The sequence below is a fragment of the Palaemon carinicauda genome, chromosome 37, assembly GCF_036898095.1.
Source record: "Palaemon carinicauda isolate YSFRI2023 chromosome 37, ASM3689809v2, whole genome shotgun sequence".
NCBI lineage: Eukaryota > Metazoa > Arthropoda > Malacostraca > Decapoda > Palaemonidae > Palaemon > Palaemon carinicauda.
The window spans coordinates 13,845,957-13,861,133 of record NC_090761.1 but is presented as its reverse complement, the minus strand read 5'-3'; the positions used below and the strand labels follow the sequence as shown (position 1 = coordinate 13,861,133).

Below are 15,177 nucleotides of genomic sequence, written 5' to 3'. Positions count from 1 at the left end.
CCAGACATAAGTGCTGGAGACTAGGGCTAAAGTTGAAACGTCCAATAAGTCTGCACCGTGACGAAACAATATGTTGGCTTCATCATGTCATGTTCCTTTTCATATATTTTGAAACAAACGACAGTGAATGTAAACTTCACCCTCTCCCCCTATGAATTTTGTGGAAAACGTAAAGTGTGTCGACCGTGACAGGATTCGAACCTGCAATCTTCGGATCCGAAGTCCGACGCCTTATCCGTTAGGCCACACGGCCAGATATGCCATAGTTGAATTTGAAACTGAGTAATCTATTTTTTTTTTTATTGAAACTGAGTAATCCATTAATCAAGGATGTCATGGAATGGCAAGTTTTCGTTGTGTGAGTTTTTATCTGTCAAGATCTTAGCGTTTTATTAGACGCAGTATACCCAATTTACTGAAGCCTATTGATTGGTAAATATTGCTAAGTATTTCCGACTCCACTGTTTGTTGTTGAATATTCTTTATGCCCATCTATTATCAGTCATTCTTATATGTTCTACCCATGTCCTTTTTTTTTCTTACATGTTGTTAGAATAACCTCTAGTTTACTCTTGTATCCATGTTGCAAAATAACAAGGCGAAGGAAAGAAGACGATGGATTGACTTACTAAGAAAATTTGCGGACATAAACCTACATAGACAGACCATAAACAGACACTAGTGGTAGGACATGTCTGAGTCCTTTGTATATATATATATATATATATATATATATATATATATATATATATATATATATATATATATATATATATATATATATATATATATATATATATATATATATCTCATAATCAGGGTTTGCTATTCAACTGACATCACCTCAAGCAGTACAATGTAGGAATTAAATTTTGCAGTAGCTTTACGATCCCACTTGCATTCACTTTTTAGCCTTTTACTCTACAGCAGTTCCATATTCCTTTCATCCGTCTTACTGACAAAACCTCACAACTTTATTTTAGCTGCACCAGGATGGTGGATGGTCTTCTAGGACCCAGTGTCTAGTCTTATGGCCAAAATCAAGAAAATAATAATAATAAACAAAAAAAAAAAAACTGTTTATACTACTTAACAACGTGCTGTCTTCCAGCTTCTTGAGTATTCTGTTTAGTGAAGAAACCTGCCTTCTTTGTGTAAAGGAAACTTTACCTTTTGGAGCTTTTAGAAAGCTTTCACCTTTTTGACAGTGAGAGGACTAGAACTTGCAATCTTTGAATCCGAAGTCCGACGCCTTATCCGTTAGGCCACACGGGCATATATGCTTTCAAGAAACTTGAAATCCATTAATGTATTATTCAAGGACGTCACTGAATTGCAGTTGTTTGTAGTTTGAGTTTTTATTAGTGCAGACTTAGCATTTTATTCAACACAGAATTTCTAATTCACTGATCTTGTTGACAGATATACGTTGATGTTTATTCCTTAGTTGCCTGTAAATTCATATATACTGTATATATATATATATATATATATATATATATATATATATATATATATATATATATATATATATATATATATATATATATATATACATACATACATACATACATACATACATACATATATATATACATACATATACACACACACACACATATATATATATATATATATATATATATATATATATATATATATATATATATATATATTCATTTCCACTGTTATCCCTACATTAAGGGGTCGATTGTTACATCAGGCATAATTTATCCCTTGGCAGAGTATATTTACAATAGCATGCCCTTGCAGTCATCAACTGCAGTTATTGGGGGTGGGCCTAGCCTTTGACTTAACAGTCCAACTGCACGGCAGTGGTTTCCAGAGTAATTCGAAATGGGCATAGCCTTTTGCTGAAAACAAAATAAGCATGACTGCAAGGCGGCAGCAGTAGTCCTTTTAATCGCTTTATACAACTCATAGCATATCTATAGACCTTGACTCATAGGGCGTACAGTGATAGTGGTCTTTTCTCTTAACCACAGTTCAATATATATATATATATATATATATATATATATATATATATATATATATATATATATATATATATATATATATCTATATATATGTATATATATATATATATATATCTATATGTATATATATATATATATATATATATATATATATATATATATATACACACATACATGTATATATATACACATATATATATATGTATGTATATATCACAATTCTTAGCCGTTGCTAGTCCACTGCAGGACGAAGGCCTCAGACATGACCTTCCACTCTCGTCTGTTTATGGTCTTCCTATTCCAGTCCATACATGCAAATATTCTTGACTCGTCTATCCATCGTCTTCTCTCCCTTCTCTTGCTTCTTTTGCAGTCTTCTGGAACCCATTCTCTTAATCTCAATGGCCATCTATTATGTCATTCTTAATATACTCTATGTCTTGCCGAATTCTATTTTTTTTCTTGTATATTACTAGAATATTATTATTATTATTGTTATTATTATTATTATTATCATTATTATTATTATTATTATTACTACTTGCTAAGCTTCAATTCTAATTGGAAATACAGGATGCTATAATCCCAGGAGCTCCATCATGAAAAATAACCCAGTGAGGAAAGGAAACAGGAAAAATGGGATATTTAAGAACAGTAATGACATTAAAATACATATTGCCGATATAAACTATAAAAACTTTAACAAAACAAGTGGAAGAGAAATAATATAGAATAGTGTGCCCGAGTGTATCCTCAAGCAAGAGAACTCTAACCCAAGACAGTGGAAGACCATGGTACAGAGGCTATGGCACTACCTAAGACTAGAGAACAATGGGTTGATTTTGAGTGTCCTCCTAGAAGAGCTGCTTACCATAGCTAAAGAGTCTCTTCTACCCTTACCAAGAGGAAAGTAGCCATTGAACAATTACAATGTAGTAGTTAACCCCTTGAGAGGTGAAGAATTGTTTGCTAATCTTGGTGGTGTCAGGTGTATGAGGACAGAAGAGAATATGTAAAGAATAGGCCAGATTAATTGGTGTATGTGTAAGCAAAAGGAAAATGAACCGTAACCAAAGAGAAGGATCCAATGTAGCACTGTTTGGCCAGTCAAAGGTCCTAATAACTCTTTAGCGGTAGTATCTCAACGAGCGGCTGGTGGCCTGGCCAACCTACTACCTAGGTATCCATGTTGCTCTTTTTCATTATTATTATTATTATTAATATTATTTCCGTAGCTTATTGAGTTATGCAACCAAGTTTCTGTTACGATCATCTGATTAAATACTTTACGTTTTAGAGAAGGTTGCATTTTATTTTCATAATCTCATTTTGTTTATCAAAAGCTCTCCATCCCATGCTTATCCTTCTTCTAATTTCGGCATCATGTCCTTGGGGAAACACTGTCTGTCTCAAGTATGTATATTCATTAACAATCTCTAGAGGTTTGTCCACAACCCTTATTTATTGTCTCTTTAGGAATCACTAAACAGAACTATATCTTCTGCAAATATTAGAATTGGGGTATTCCCCATTAATGTTAATTGCTACATTTTCCCGATCTAGATTTTTAAAAGCTACTTCTAGGTATGCTGTGAATAATGTAATGGGGTCCCTTTCCTAAGTCGTTTTGCAATTAGAATTATCTGAGATAATAATGGCTGAAAATGAAGCGACTCCCAGAATACTTACAAGATTATTGTGTAGAATCGGGCATGAAGAGGCTAAACCTGATAAAGGGGAGTTAGGAATGTTGGTGAAAATGGCAAAAAAGGGAGACCTGACTGATTGTAATAATTACAGAGGCATCTCACTTACGTCAATTGTCATGAAAATATATAGCATACTTATTCTAAAGAAACTAGAGAGAAAGATTGATGAAAAGCTGAGAGATGAACAAGCTGGATTTAGGAAAGGTAGAAGCTGTACTGAGCAAATATTCATTTTAAGACATGCTATACGGCAGTGCATTGAATATAGAAATCCACTTTTGATGGCATATGTGGGCTATGAAATAGCCATTGATAGTTAGCACCGGCAAATTTTATGGCGAGTCCTGCATTATTATGGAATTCCTTTTAAATCTATAAATTTGATTACGTCTGTTCATGAGCATAGTATGTGCAAAGGTAATGTTAGTGGAGGTCTATCAAATGAATTTCCAGTGAACAGTAGAGTACTCCAAGGGAATGTGTTGTTGCCTATGTTGTTTATCCTCCTCATGGATTTTATAATGCGTAGAACAGTTGGAAATGGTGGAGAAGGATTTGACTGGATTGGTAAAAGGAAATTAGCAGACCTAGAGTATGCTGATGATGCTCTCATTAGCAGAACACCACAGGATTTGCAATGCTTGCTTACCAAAATGCATGAAATATCAGACGAGGTTGGGCTCAAGATAAAGAAAAGAAAGACAGATGATGAGAACGGAATATGCAATGGACGATGAAATATTACTGGAAGGAGAAAGGATTAATGATGTAGAGTCCTTTAAGTATTTAGGAACTAAGATCTCCAATACAGGGTCATTAAAATTAGAGTTTCAGTGAGAGATTGAAAAAAGCAAATCAGACAATGGATAGGTTAGGTAAAATTTGGAAAACAAATTGCCTGAAATTACACATAAAAATCAGATTATATATCAGTTTAGTGAGATCTGTGTTACTGTTTGGACATGAGTCGTAGTATGACAATGAAACAATTTCCAGCAGATTTAGTAGATTTGAGAACTTAGCACTCAAGAATATTGTGAATTAAATGGTTTTATTATCATTATTATTATTATTATTATTATTATTATTATTATTATTACTTGCTAAGCTACAAACATAGTTGGAAAAGCAGGGTGCTATAAGCCCAGGGGCTCCATCAGGGAAAGTAGCTCAGTGAGGAAAGGAAACAAGGTTAAGGAAAATGTTTTAAGAACAGTAACAGTGAAATAAATATTCCTTACATAAACTATAATAACTTCCACAAAACAAGAGGAAGAGAAATTACATAGAATAATGTGCCCGAGTGTACCTTCAAGCAAGAGAACTCTAACCCGAGACAGTGGAAGACCATGGTACAGAGGTTATGGGACTACCCAAGATTAGAGAACAATGGTCCTTCTCCTAGAAGAGTTGCTTACAACAGCTAAAGAGTCCAGTTTTGGCCGTTTAGCAAAGTTGATGGTCCTGACCATAGTCTGCACTAATAACAGCCTCAGACTACAAACTATGGCAATTCCGTGACATCGCCGATTATTAGATTATTTGCTTTTATATTAAAGTATATCTGGCCGTGTGGCCTAACGGATAAGGCGTCGGACTTCGGATCCGAAGATTGCAGGTTCGAATCCTGTCACGGTCGAACAGAGTAATCTTTTCTGTGTGTGTGAGAGAGAGAGAGGGATTCATTTAATCTTAAAGAGGGAGAGATTCTCTATCAGAACTTGGTAAGAAACTGGAAGGCTGCACATTAAAAAGTTGCACTTTTCATCGATTTCTTAATTTTAGCCATAAGGCTCAGTATTGGGTGTTTTAAAACCATACAGCAAGTTGGTGCAACTAAGAAAAAATTCAAGGTTACTCAGAAAGATGGCAGAAAGGAATCAGGAAGTAGGATGAAGTAGAAGGGTAAAATGTTAATGAAGGTGGGACCGAGACGCCACAGCAAAACCTATTGCCTAAATGGAACTGCTTGAGGTAGGATACTAGTATCACACGGTGTCGCATCGCGGGCTCTTTCTTAGTTTCTTAATCATTTAAAACAAATATTCCGATTTAATAGAGAAACATATAGGCTAGTTGCCTCTTCAGGTTTATATATATATATATATATATATATATATATATATATATATATATATATATATATATATATATATATATATATATATATATATATATATATATGTGTGTGTGTGTGTGTGTATATATATATATATATGTATATATGTATGTATATATTTGTGTGTATATATACATGTAAAGTGTGTGTATATATATATATATATATATATATATATATATATATATATATATATATATATATACATGTAAAGTGTATATATATATATATATATATATATATATATATATATATATATATATATATATATATATATATATGATAAATTTTGCACATTTTTACGTGTTTTTTCATATTCAAATAAGCCATATATATATTTTTGATACATTAATGTCTGGATTCTCTTAACGACCTCGGGATCAGAGCCCCAGGCGAAATCACACAAAGACAAGAGCTTGGCTCCGGCCGGGAATCGAACCCTGGTCGGCAAGCCTGTATAGACAGTGACTAAGCCACTCGTGGCCAAGTGGCTTAGTCACTGTCTATACAGGCTTGCCGACCAGGGTTCGATTCCCGGCCGGAGCCAAGCTCTTGTCTTTGTGTGATTTCGCCTGGGGCTCTGATCCCGAGGTCGTTAAGAGAATCCAGACATTAATGTATCAAAAATATATATATGGCTTATTTGAATATATATATATATATATATATATATATATATATATATATATATATATATATATATATATATATATATATATGTGTGTGTGTGTGTATATATATGTATATATATATTATATATTCACACATGCACACACACACACACACACACATATATATATATATATATATATATATATATATATATATATATATATATATATATATATGTAATATATTCACATATTTACTGTATATACATATGTTTATATATATATATATATATATATATATATATATATATATATATATATATGTGTGTGTGTGTGTATATAAGTATATAAATAAATATATATATATATATATATATATATATATATATATATATATATATATAAGAATATACATATATATATATATATATATATATATATATATATATATATATATATATATATATATATATATTGGTCGAAATATAGTGATCTATTTATATTTCCTTTATTTCTTTTATGAGCCTTTTTAAAGAAACACGTTAAACTGTTCGATCACAGTTATAAGACACACACACACACACACACACACACACACACACACACATATATATATATATATATATATATATATATATATATATATATATATATATATATATGTGTGTGTGTGTATATATATATATATATATATATATATATATATATATATATATATATGTATATGTATATATATATATACATATATTTACATATATATATATATATATATATATATATATATATATATATATATATATATATATGTATATGTATATTCATGCTTTTGGGGCATCATCTCTCTCTTAGACAATTTTCATTAAACTCTAAAGCAGTTCTGTCATCAATTATTTTAAGGGTTAACTCTCCTGTTAGTCTCCTGGATCTTTTGTAGACTCTAAAGACAATTCGTTTCTATGTTGTTCCATTCATTTAACTGTTTCAGCCAGTAGCTAATGTCTTTCGTAAAGGCATTTCTAAATAGAAATCATTATCATTGTGTGATGGCAGTACATTCCTACAGTACAAGCTAGAATCAGAAAAAAATCTAAAACCAACCACATACACAGATACAGAAAACTAAAAAAGTGTGGCCTTGAAATAATTAATGCTACCTTGTACATGAGTAGTTTATATATATATATATATATATATATATATATATATATATATATATATATATATATATATATATATATATATATATATATATATATACACTGTTTAAAAATCAAATAGGTCATAGTATATTTTTAGATACAATGTGGTACAATGTTTTTCAGAAATTAAGAAACGAGAAGGGAGTAGACCATACAACACCAGTAATACAGCCGTCAGTTCAAGCTAATTGGTGCTATGTTGACTGTAGATTTTTTTTAACGGTATTTTGATCGTCACCTGAATTCACTTTTTAACTCAGTTCCCGATTCGTCTCTTCTATCCATCTTCATAACTTTCTCATTTGTTGCACAAAGGTGGCGTAGGGGTTCACATGACCCAATTTAAAAGGTCTCCATAAATGGCAGCGACAAGGGACAGTGACAATGCGCTAGTTATCAAGACAGCGTCGAGAGACTCCAGAAATACATATGATCAGCGCCCAAGGTTGGACCAGGGAGGGTCATGCAATGGCTGCTGATGACTCAGTAGGTAAACCTATAGGCTCTCCCAAATGCACCATTGTAGCGATCATTTCAGAAAAATTAACTCCTAAGGGTTTAAGCAAAGATGTGATAATCATAATATATGTATATATTTTGTAGATTATCTCGTGTGAATAATAAAGAGCGAATGTTTGGTTATGTATATATATATTTATATATATATATATATATATATATATATATATATATATATATATATATATATATATATATATATATAGATATATATATATATATATATATAAATATTTTTCGGTCACATTGAGCGACATTTCCAGACATATAACTACTCGGTCTCTCCCCGTCCCTCGGCAAGGAAAGAGAAGTAGTCATAGTCTGGTAAGAGCGTGTACCCCAAGAGTTATACTTGGAGAGCACAACTGCCATGTTGTAGTCAGGAAAAGGGGAGTTGGTGGGAAGGGTTGAATCTGTGCTGCGTGCATGTGTATCCAAATATTTAGCTGTCATTTTTGACAAGTCGTATACTGGTGAGCAAGGTGACAATATCCATATTAGTATTTTGATGCCTTCCATTCTGTTAAAATTTTGTTTTGGTTAGACACCTTTCGTTTTTTTATGAAAATGAAATTTTCCCAGTTTAAGTTTCTACCGTGCCAAGATTTGAACCTGCAATCTTCCGATCCGAAGTACAATGCCTTATCTGTTAGGCCACACAGCCAGATATACTTCAGTGTAATTTGGAACCAAGTAATCTATTGATCAAAGATGTCACTGAATTCCAGTTGATGAAATAAGTGATGCGCACGACTGTGCCAGAATTCGAACCTGCAATCTTCGGATCCGGAGTCTGAGGCCTTATCCGATAGGATGCACGGCCAGATATACTTGAATGTAATTTGAGATCAAGTAACCTAATAATCAAAGATGTCACTGAATTTCAGTTGATAAAATAAGTAATGTGTCCAACGTGACAGGATTCAAACCTGCAATCTTCTGATCCGAAGTCCGACGCCTTATCCGTTAGGCCACATGGCCAGATATACTTCATTGTATTTTGAAACCAAGTAATCTATTAATCAAGGATGTCACTAATTTTCAGTTGGTAAAATAAGAAATGTTTGCTCCCTTGACAGGATTCGAACCTGCAATCTTCGGATTCGAAGTCCGACGCCTTATCTCTTAGGCCACAAGGCCAGATATACTTTAATGAAATTTCAGACCAAGTAATCTATTAATCAAGGATGTCACTGAATTTCAGTCGATAAAATAAGTAATGTGACTGACCGTGAAATGATTCAAACTTGCAATCTTCGGATTCGAAGTCCGACACCTTATCCGTTAGGCCACACGGCCAGATATACTTTAATGTAGTATGAGACCAAGTAATCTATCAATCAAGGATGTCACTGAATTTCAGTTGATAAAATAAGTAATGTGTCCGACCGTGACAGGATTAAAACCTGCAATCTTCGGGTCCGAAGTCCGACGCCTTATCCGTTAGGCCACACGGCCAGATATACATTATTGTAATTTAAGACCAAGTAGTATATCAATCAAGGATGCCACTGAATTTCAGTTGATAAAATAGGTAATGATTCCGACCGTGACAGGATTCGAACCTGCAATCTTCGGATTCGAAGTCCGACGCCTTATCCGTTAGGCCACACAGCCAGATATACTTCAATGTAATTTGAGAACAAGTAATCTGTTAATCAAGGATGCCACAGAATTTCAGTTGATAAAATAAGTAATGTGTCCGACCATGACAGGATTCGAACCTGCAACCTTCGGATTCGAAGTCTAACGCCTTATCCGTTAGGCCACACGGCCAGATATACTTCAATGTAATATGAGACCAAGTAATTTATCAATCAAGGATGCTACTGAATTTCAGTTGATAAAATTAGTAATATGTCCGACCGTGACAGGATTCGAACCTGCGATCTTCTGATCCGAAGTCCGACGCCTTATCTGTTAGGCCACACGGCCAGATATACTTTAATGTAATTTGAGACCAAGTAACCTATCAATCAAGGATGTCACTGAGTTTCAGTTGATAAAATAAGTAATGTGTCCGACCGTGACAGGATTCGAACCTGCGATCTTCGGATCCGAAGTCTGACGCCTTATCTGTTAGGCCACACGGCCAGATATACTTCAATGTAATTTGAGACCAAGTAACCTATCAATTAAGGATGTCACTGAGTTTCAGTTGATAAAATAAGTAATGTACTCGACCGTGACAGGATTCGAACCTGCAATCTTCGGATCCGAAGTCCGAAGCCTTATCCGTTAGGCCACACGGCCAGATATACCCCAATGTATTTTGAGATCAATCAAGGATGTAACTGAATTTCAGTTGATAAAATAAGTAATGGATCCGACCGTGACAGGATTTGAACCTGCAGTCTTCGGATCCAAAGCCGACGCCTTATCCATTAGGCCACATGGTCAGATATACTTCAGTGTAATTTGAGACCAAGTTATCTATCAATCAAGGATGCCACTGAATTTAAGTTGATAAAATAAGTAATGTGTCTGACCGTGACAGGATTCGAACCTGCAATCTTCGGATCCGAAGTCCGACGCCTTATCCGTTAAGCCACACGGCCAGATGTTTTTCAATATAATTTGAGACCAAGTTATCTATCAATCAAGGATGCCACTGAATTTAAGTTGATAAAATAAGTAATGTGTCCGACCGTGACAGGATTCGAACCTACAATCTTCGGATCCGAAGTCCGACGCCTTATCCATTAGGCCACACGGCCAGGTATATTTCAGTGTAATTTGAGACTTAGTTATCCATCAATCAAGGATGCCACTAAATTTCAGTTGATAAAATATGTAATGTGTCCGACCGTGACAGGATTCGAACCTGCAATCTTCGGATCCGAAGTCCGACGCCTTATCCATTAGGCCACACGGCCAGATATAATTCATTCTAATTTGACGCTAAGTTATCTATCAATCAAGGATGCCACTGAATTTCAGTTAATAAAATAAGAAATGTGTCCGACCGTGACAGGATTCGAACCTGCAATCTTCGGATCCGAAGTCCGACGCCTTATCCGTTAGGCCACACGGCCAGATGTATTTCAATATAATTTGAGACCAAGTTATCTATCAATCAAAGATGCTACTTAATTTCAGTTGATAAAATATGTTATGAGTCCGACCGTGACAAGATTCGAACCTGCAATCTTCGGATCCGAAGTGCGACGCCTTATCCGTTAGGCCACACGGCCAGATATACTTCAATGTAATTTGAGACCAAGTTATCTATCAATCAAGGATGCCACTGAATTTCAGTTGTTAAAATAAGTAATGTGTCCGACCGTGACAGGATTCGAACCTGCAATCTTCGGATCCGAAGTCCGACGCCTTATCCGTTAGGCCACACGGCCATATATTTTTCAATGTAATTTGAGACCAAGTAATCTATCAATCAAGGAAGTCACTGAATTTCAGTTGATAAAATAAGTAAAGTGTCCGACCGTGACAGGATTCGAACCTGCAATCTTCGGATCCGAAGTCCGACGCCTTATCCGTTAGGCCACACGGCCAGATATATTTCAATGTGATTTAAGACCAAGTTATCTATCAATCAAGGAGGTCACTGAATGTTAGTTGATAAAATAAGTAACGTGTCCGACCGTGGCAGGATTCGAAACTGCAATCTTCGGATCCGAAGTCCGACGCCTTATCCATTAGGCTACACGGCCAGATATAATTCAATGTAATTTGAGACCAAGTTATCTATCAATCAAGGATGTCACTGAATTTCAGTTGTTAAAATAAGTAAAGTGTCCGACCGTGACAGGATTCGAACCTGCAATCTTCGGATCCGAAGTCCGACGCCTTATCCGTTAGGCCACACGGCCAGATATATTTCAATGTAATTTGAGACCAAGTTATCTATCAATCAAGGATGCTACTTAATTTCAGTTGATAAAATAAGTAATGTGTCCGACCGTGACAGGATTTGAACCTACAATCTTCGGATCCGAAGTCCGACACCTTATTCATTAGGCCACACGGCCAGATATATTTCAATGTAATTTGAGACCAAGTAATTTATTAATCAAGAATGCCACTGCATTTCAGTTGATGAAATAAGTAATGTGTCCGACCGTGACAGGATTCAAACCTTCAATCTTCAGATCCGAAGTCCGATGCCTTATCCATTAGGCCACACGGCCAGGTATATTTCAATGTAATTTGAGACCACGTTATCTATCAATCAAGGATGCTACTTAATTTCAGTTGATAAAATATGTTATGAGTCCGACCGTGACAGGATTCGAACCTGCAATCTTCGGATCCGAAGTCCGACGCCTCATCCGTTAGGCCACACGGCCAGATATACTTCAATGTAATATGAGACCAAGTTATCTATCAATCAAGGATGCCACTGAATTTCAGTTGTTAAAATAAGTAATGTGTCCGACCGTGACAGGATTCGAACTTGCAATCTTCGGATCCGAAGTCCGACGCCTTATCCGTTAGGCCACACGGCCAGATTTATTTCAATGTGATTTGAGACCACGTTATCTATTAATCAAGGAGGTCACTGAAAGTCAGTTGATAAAATAAGTAGCGTGGCCGACCGTGGCAGGATTCGAACCTGCAATCTTCGGATCCGAAGTCCGACGCCTTATCCGTTGGGCCACACGGCCAGATATACTTCAATGTAGTATGAGACCAAGTAATCTATCAATCAAGGATGCCGCTGAATTTCAGTTGATAAAATAAGTAATATGTTCGGCTGTGACAGGATTTGAACCTGTAATCTTCAGATCAGAAGTCCGACGCCTTATCCGTTAGGCCACACAGCCAGATATACTTCAATGTAATTTGAGACCAAGTAATCTTTTAATCAAGGATGCCACTGAATTTTATTTGATAAAATAAGTAATGTGTCCGACCCTGACAGGATTCGAACCTGCAATCTTCGGATCCGAAGTCCGATGCCTTATCCGTTTGGCCACACGGCCAGATATATTTCAATGTAATATGAGACCAAGTAATCTATCAATCAAGGATGCCACTGAATTTCAGTTTATAAAATAAGTAATGTATTCGACCGTGACAGGATTCGAACCTACAATCTTCGGATCCGAAGTCCGACGCCTTATCCGTTAGGCCAAACGGCCAGATATACTCCATTGTAATTTGAGATCAAGTAATCTATCAATCAAGGATGCAACTGAGTTTCAGTTGATAAAATACGTAATGTGTCCGACCATTGACAGGATTCAAACCTGCAATCTTCGGATCCGAAGTCCGACGCCTTATCCGTTAGGCCACACGGCCAGATATATTTCAATGTGATTTGAGACCAAGTTATCTATCAATCAAGGAGGTCACTGAATGTCAGTTGATAAAATAAGTAGCGTGGCTGACCGTAGCAGGATTCGAACCTGCAATCTTCGGATCCGAAGTCCGACGCCTTATCCGTTAGGCCACACGGCCAGATATACTTCAATGTAGTATGAGACCAAGTAATCTATCAATCAAGGAGGCCGCTGAATTTCAGTTGATAAAATAAGTAATATGGTCGGCTGTGACAGGATTTGAACCTGTAATCTTCGGATCAGAAGTCCGACGCCTTATCCGTTAGGCCACACAGCCAGATATACTTCAATGTAATTTGAGACCTAGTAATCTTTTAATCAAGGATGCCACTGAATTTCATTTGATAAAATAAGTAATGTGTCCGACCATGACAGGATTCGAACCTGCAATCTTCGGATCCGAAGTCCGATGCCTTATCCGTTAGGCCACACGGCCAGATATATTTCAATGTAATATGAGACCAAGTAATCTATCAATCAAGGATGCCACTGAATTTCAGTTTATAAAATAAGTAATGTATTCGACCGTGACAGGATTCGAACCTACAATCTTCGGATCCGAAGTCCGACGCCTTATCCATTAGGCCACACGGCCAGATATACTCCATTGTAATTTGAGATCAAGTAATCTATCAATCAAGGATGCAACTGAGTTTCAGTTGATAAAATACTTAATGTGTCCGCCCTGTGACAGGATTCAAACCTGCAATCTTTGGATCCGAAGTTCGACGCCTTATCCATTAGGCCACACGGCCAGGTATATTTCAGTGTAATTTGAGACCAAGTTATCTATCAATCAAGGATGCCACTAAATTTCAGTTGATAAAATATGTAATGTGTCCGACCGTGACAGGATTCGAACCTGCAATCTTCGGATCCGAAGTCCGACGCCTTATCCATTAGGCCACACGGCCAGATATAATTCATTCTAATTTGACGCTAAGTTATCTATCAATCAAGGATGCCACTGAATTTCAGTTAATTAAATAAGCAGTGTGTCCGACCGTGACAGGATTCGAACCTGCAATCTTCGGATCCGAAGTCCGACGCCTTATCCGTTAGGCCACATGGCCAGATATACTTCAATGTAATTTGAGACCAAGTAATCTATATATCAAGGATGCTACTGAATTTCAGTTGATGAAATAAGTAATATATCCGACCGTGACAGGATTCGAACCAGCAATCTCCGAATTCAAATTCCGACGCCTTATCTGTTAGGCCTTACGACCAAATATACTTCAATGTAATTTGAGACTAAGTAATTCATCAATCAAGGATGACACTGAATTTTAGTTGATAAAATAGGTAATATGTCCGACCGTGACAGGATTCGAACCTGTAAGCTTCAGATCCGAAGTCCGACACCTTATCCGTTAGGCCACACAGCCAGATATACTTCAATGTAATATGAGACCAAATAACCTATCAATGAAGTATGCCACTGAATTTCAGTTGTTAAAATAAGTAATATGTCCGACTGTGACAGGATTCGAACTTGCTATCTTCGGATCCGAAGTCCGACGTCTTATCCGTTAGGCCACACGGCCTGATATACTTCAATGCAATTTGAGACCAAGTAGCCTATCAATCAAGGATGTCACTGAGTTTCAGTTGATATACTGTATAATGTGTTCGACCGTGACAGGAATCGAACCTGCAATCTTCGGATCCGAAGTCCGACGCCTTATCCGTTAGGCCACACGGCCAGATATAC

At 35.9% G+C, this 15,177-nt stretch overlaps 19 non-coding genes across 19 annotated transcripts; 1 reads left to right on the top strand and 18 right to left on the bottom strand.

Annotated features, from left to right (window-relative positions):
- Positions 1-180: 180 nt before the first annotated feature.
- On the bottom strand, positions 181-253 carry TRNAR-UCG (transfer RNA arginine (anticodon UCG)). Its single transcript has one exon. It is a non-coding gene; the product is annotated as a tRNA-Arg (tRNA).
- Positions 254-5,275: 5,022 nt separating this feature from the next.
- TRNAR-UCG (transfer RNA arginine (anticodon UCG)) lies at positions 5,276-5,348 on the top strand. Its single transcript has one exon. It is a non-coding gene; the product is annotated as a tRNA-Arg (tRNA).
- A 4,353-nt stretch (positions 5,349-9,701) lies between these two features.
- On the bottom strand, positions 9,702-9,774 carry TRNAR-UCG (transfer RNA arginine (anticodon UCG)). The gene has a single exon. It is a non-coding gene; the product is annotated as a tRNA-Arg (tRNA).
- A 563-nt stretch (positions 9,775-10,337) lies between these two features.
- On the bottom strand, positions 10,338-10,410 carry TRNAR-UCG (transfer RNA arginine (anticodon UCG)). Its single transcript has one exon. It is a non-coding gene; the product is annotated as a tRNA-Arg (tRNA).
- Positions 10,411-10,642: 232 nt separating this feature from the next.
- On the bottom strand, positions 10,643-10,715 carry TRNAR-UCG (transfer RNA arginine (anticodon UCG)). Its single transcript has one exon. It is a non-coding gene; the product is annotated as a tRNA-Arg (tRNA).
- An 86-nt stretch (positions 10,716-10,801) lies between these two features.
- Positions 10,802-10,874, bottom strand: TRNAR-UCG (transfer RNA arginine (anticodon UCG)). Its single transcript has one exon. It is a non-coding gene; the product is annotated as a tRNA-Arg (tRNA).
- An 86-nt stretch (positions 10,875-10,960) lies between these two features.
- TRNAR-UCG (transfer RNA arginine (anticodon UCG)) lies at positions 10,961-11,033 on the bottom strand. Its single transcript has one exon. It is a non-coding gene; the product is annotated as a tRNA-Arg (tRNA).
- An 86-nt stretch (positions 11,034-11,119) lies between these two features.
- Positions 11,120-11,192, bottom strand: TRNAR-UCG (transfer RNA arginine (anticodon UCG)). The gene has a single exon. It is a non-coding gene; the product is annotated as a tRNA-Arg (tRNA).
- A 245-nt stretch (positions 11,193-11,437) lies between these two features.
- TRNAR-UCG (transfer RNA arginine (anticodon UCG)) lies at positions 11,438-11,510 on the bottom strand. Its single transcript has one exon. It is a non-coding gene; the product is annotated as a tRNA-Arg (tRNA).
- Positions 11,511-11,596: 86 nt separating this feature from the next.
- Positions 11,597-11,669, bottom strand: TRNAR-UCG (transfer RNA arginine (anticodon UCG)). Its single transcript has one exon. It is a non-coding gene; the product is annotated as a tRNA-Arg (tRNA).
- Positions 11,670-11,914: 245 nt separating this feature from the next.
- On the bottom strand, positions 11,915-11,987 carry TRNAR-UCG (transfer RNA arginine (anticodon UCG)). Its single transcript has one exon. It is a non-coding gene; the product is annotated as a tRNA-Arg (tRNA).
- Positions 11,988-12,709: 722 nt separating this feature from the next.
- TRNAR-UCG (transfer RNA arginine (anticodon UCG)) lies at positions 12,710-12,782 on the bottom strand. Its single transcript has one exon. It is a non-coding gene; the product is annotated as a tRNA-Arg (tRNA).
- Positions 12,783-12,868: 86 nt separating this feature from the next.
- Positions 12,869-12,941, bottom strand: TRNAR-UCU (transfer RNA arginine (anticodon UCU)). The gene has a single exon. It is a non-coding gene; the product is annotated as a tRNA-Arg (tRNA).
- Positions 12,942-13,505: 564 nt separating this feature from the next.
- Positions 13,506-13,578, bottom strand: TRNAR-UCG (transfer RNA arginine (anticodon UCG)). Its single transcript has one exon. It is a non-coding gene; the product is annotated as a tRNA-Arg (tRNA).
- An 86-nt stretch (positions 13,579-13,664) lies between these two features.
- On the bottom strand, positions 13,665-13,737 carry TRNAR-UCU (transfer RNA arginine (anticodon UCU)). The gene has a single exon. It is a non-coding gene; the product is annotated as a tRNA-Arg (tRNA).
- Positions 13,738-13,823: 86 nt separating this feature from the next.
- TRNAR-UCG (transfer RNA arginine (anticodon UCG)) lies at positions 13,824-13,896 on the bottom strand. Its single transcript has one exon. It is a non-coding gene; the product is annotated as a tRNA-Arg (tRNA).
- An 86-nt stretch (positions 13,897-13,982) lies between these two features.
- TRNAR-UCG (transfer RNA arginine (anticodon UCG)) lies at positions 13,983-14,055 on the bottom strand. The gene has a single exon. It is a non-coding gene; the product is annotated as a tRNA-Arg (tRNA).
- A 246-nt stretch (positions 14,056-14,301) lies between these two features.
- Positions 14,302-14,374, bottom strand: TRNAR-UCG (transfer RNA arginine (anticodon UCG)). The gene has a single exon. It is a non-coding gene; the product is annotated as a tRNA-Arg (tRNA).
- A 722-nt stretch (positions 14,375-15,096) lies between these two features.
- TRNAR-UCG (transfer RNA arginine (anticodon UCG)) lies at positions 15,097-15,169 on the bottom strand. The gene has a single exon. It is a non-coding gene; the product is annotated as a tRNA-Arg (tRNA).
- Positions 15,170-15,177: the final 8 nt, after the last annotated feature.